Below are 3,864 nucleotides of genomic sequence, written 5' to 3' on the forward strand. Positions count from 1 at the left end.
GCTGTGGGGGCAGTGACGTGGCAGAGGCCAGGGGTGGGGTGTGGCGGTCCTGCCCCAGCACCTCCAAGGCCAGAGTCCACTCCCTGGGGACCAGGCAGCGTAGGGTAACCACTGAGCTTTGGGCAGAAGGAACAGCCAGGCAAACAAGGTTGGGCCTGAAGACGGACTTCTTTGATCCCCGCAGGAGGCCCCGCCCCTCTGCCCACACCTCCACCGCCCCGCCCTGGCCGGCCACTGAGGTTCCAGAGGGAGCAGGGCCGGCTGGCCCTCCAACCCGAAGCCCGGCCATCCCACTGGGCAGCAGCAGGTTCCTGGGTGTGGCTCCCTGGGGTGACACAGGGACAGCTTTGTTTGTTTCATGTTGGGAGTTGTCTCTGTTGCATTTTATCGTTGTTGGCAGCCTTCTTAACTCTCTGTTACCTATTTTACTATGTTTTTTGGTATATGAAACCCAGGTGAATCTATAGAAACAATAACTAGAATAAGGGTTCCTGGGCAGGTGGGTGGGGGGGTACAGCCGGAGAAGTGGGGAGGGTGGTAAGGGGCACCGATATCAAGGAGTTCAAGGAGGAAGAAACTGTTTTGAATCGGATTGTGGTAGCAAGCGCCCAACACTGCTTGATGTGGCTAAACTATGGAATGATACAATGTCTGGATTCCCGCCTAATAAAATGGTTTGAGGGAAAAAACAGGAAGCAGGCCGTTCAGATGACTGAGAGAGGAGCCACAGGTCGCCAGCACCATGAGAAGATGGGCCCATAGGAGGGTCTCTGACTGCACGTGGCCAGGCCGAGAGAGCCCCATTCTTACAAGCGATCAACTTCGACAGGCACCATGACCGGTTTTCACTGATCAAATCCACATTCACATTAGGGGCCTTGGCAGCAAGATGAGTGGGTGCATGTTGGGCTCCTAACCACAGGTCATCAGTTTGAAACCACCAGCTGCTCTGAAGGAAAACAATGAGGCTTTCTGCTCCCATGAAGATTCACAGTCCAGAAACCCACAGGGGCAATGAGTTCTACCCTGTCCTAGAAGGTCGCTGGGAGTTGGCATGGGCTTGATGGCAGTTTGTCTGTTTGTCCCCTCCGACCTGCTGCTTCTGGGTGATGGCATATGTGGAAGAATGAAGGTCGCCAGCCCCGTTACTTTACTTGCTCTGCAGGTGAATTAGTTCCTGGATCAGACATGAGGCTAAGAATGATGTCAGGGCTGGGGAGGTGGGGAGGTAGGGAGGTGAGCTGTGGAAGCATTATGGGCATGGAAGGTAAATCCTATTCAGAATCTCTGACCTTGCCAGCTGTGGTGGAAGAGAACCAAGTGGCAGGCTGGGTCCCCAGGGAATGGTGTCACTTCCAGGGCTTGAGGTTGGTCTGCTATGGGCAGACCGGGCAATCGGCAGTCACATCCTCCAGATCAGCTTGGTTGGGGGGAGTCTATGCTGTTGAGTCGATGCAGAGGCCCCGTCCCCACCACTAGACTCCTTGAGCAAGCACAGGACAGGGACTCACTTCACTGGTATTCACAGAACGTAGCATCTACGTCTTTTATTACTAGTCATTTCCCTTCAAACATTCCATGTCGTTTGGGTGAGCAAATTAGTTTCCCATCCCTTCGGCACCATGGCTGTAACCGTGAGAATGCTCGGGCTCCCCTCCAGCGCCCTCCGCTGCGGCAAGAAGAAAGTCTGGTAGGACCCCAACGAGACCAGTGAATTTGCCTAAGCCAACCAACTCCTGCCAGCAAATCCAGAAGCTGATCAAAGATGGCCTTATCATCCGCAAGCCTGTGCCCATCTGTTCTCCGGCCCGATACCAGAAAAACACGAGAGCCCCCCAGAAGGGCAGGTATCTGGGCATAGGTGAGTGCAAGGATATGGCTGATGCGCAAATGCTAACGGAGGTGACCTGGCTGAGAAGGATGAGCATTCTGCACCAGCTGCTCAGGAAATCCTGGGAGTCTAAGAAGGTGGACCGCCATAGGTATCGCAGCCTGTACCTCAAGGTGAAGGGGAACGTGTTCCAGGACAAGTGGATTCTCATGGAACGCATCCACAAGCTGAAGGCAGACAGGGCCCGCAAGGAGCTCCTGGCTGAGCAGGCGGAGGCCCGCAGGTCCAAGACCGAGGAAGCACAAAAGTGCCCAGAGGAGCGACTCCAAGCCATGAAAGAAGAGCTCATCAAGACTCTGTCCAAGGAGGAAGAGACCACGAAAGAAACTCCCCTCACTGGCCTCGTTAGCTCTATTGAGCCGTCACTCAAGGAAAGCAATCCTTGTTGTGATAGTTACACATTCCATGTCACCTTGATAAATAAGAATGGAGGGATGGAGGCGAACCTGTCAATCAGGTCCCTCCTTGGGGGCGTGGCCTTCTCATGAGGATTCTGGGAACTCTGTCTTGATTCTGCCATCAGAAAAGGTGGGCCCTCCTCTCTCTCTCTGCTTGACCTTCCTGTTGACAAGCCACCTGGAGCCACGCTGATGGCAGCCAGAGCCCTGGAGATGCGTCCACTGCCTGGGGCCCACAGGACTTTGATCTTCCTGCATTTGGCACCACTGTGTGTGCTGCAGGAGACTGGAGAAGAGTTCATGGGCTAAAATATTGAACTTATGGACTTGATCTGGACTGGGCTGGGATGTTTTACTGATGCATAATTAATTCTTGATATAAAGTTCTCTCTTATACATATACGAGTGTCAATGAATTTGTCTCTGTAGTCAGCCTGGTCTAATACACTCATCAGAAAAATAGACCTATTAGTTTCCCATCCAGAACATTTCCATGCCATCCAACATTTCATTTCCTGACAGTAGTTGCCAGCCCCCTACCATCACTGCACTGGGGTCCTTTCCCACTCACCCCCTTTCAGGGCCCTTCCTGTCTTTTGAACTTTGGTTTTGGTCGGCGACGATCTCGTGTTCCTTACAGGTGTTGTTGATTCCTTCTACCAGCCTGTCTACTGTCTGACTGGAGGTGATTCTTGGGGTGGGTTCCATTCTCAGTCTGGGGGAGCCTCCACCACAGAAGGTGATCTTTGGTGGCCTTTGATGTGGGTCACAGATGGCTTCATTCTGAGCCAGTCACTCAGATTCCACTTCCTTTGACCTCCTTGTCACCAGTCTTCCTCTCTGTTCTTTCCAACTTTCTGACCCTCCAGAGCATTGGCCACTGCTCTGGAGCCAGTGTAGATCTGTAATTCTGACCACCTCTCATTCCAGACATAGTGGACAGCCAACCAGATGTACTGTCCACAGTTGTGCCCACTGGGAGGGTTTTCTTCCACTGCTCCTTCAGGGTCACTCCTGAGTGGGACTGTGATACTGAAGCTGTTTGTTCTGGGGTGACGTCCACATATCTTGTACACGGCCCACATAGCAAGGAGTCTGTGTTGGACGGTCTGACTCACCAATTCATGCAGCTCACTTATGCCTGGTAGATTGCCTGAGCTTGGTTGCATATGTCATTTATCGGGTGTGTTTAAAACACCTAACATCTATATTTATACCTGTATATATAATTTTTACTTTCTTCTTCTTTTCTCTCTCTTTTTTTCCTTTCTTCCTGCCCCACTATCATATTCACCATCATTCACCTCTCAGTAATTCCTCTCAGATACATTTGAATTGCTCAAACACAATCAGGAATGCTACACCCACCTCACTGTCAATTTTAGATCCTTCTGTCCCTGTCGTTATTGGCTCACTGCGACCCTCCCCCCACCTACTTTCCAATCCCCGGCCGCCTCCAACCCACCTCCAGAACCGTCGGTCTGGTTGCTGTCTCCTTAGTATTGTTTATGCTGGCTATCTTATACAGCTAGATACCAAAAGAAAAAGAAAGAAAAGAGAGAGCGAGAGACCATA

At 51.8% G+C, this 3,864-nt stretch overlaps 1 pseudogene; it reads left to right on the forward strand.

Annotated features, from left to right (window-relative positions):
* Positions 1–1,622: 1,622 nt before the first annotated feature.
* Positions 1,623–3,225, forward strand: LOC105978396 (annotated as a pseudogene).
* Positions 3,226–3,864: the final 639 nt, after the last annotated feature.

Source organism: Echinops telfairi, unplaced genomic scaffold (assembly GCF_000313985.2).
Source record: "Echinops telfairi isolate 266 unplaced genomic scaffold, ASM31398v2 ScPeMD7_2;HRSCAF=8, whole genome shotgun sequence".
Taxonomy (NCBI): Eukaryota; Metazoa; Chordata; class Mammalia; order Afrosoricida; family Tenrecidae; genus Echinops; species Echinops telfairi.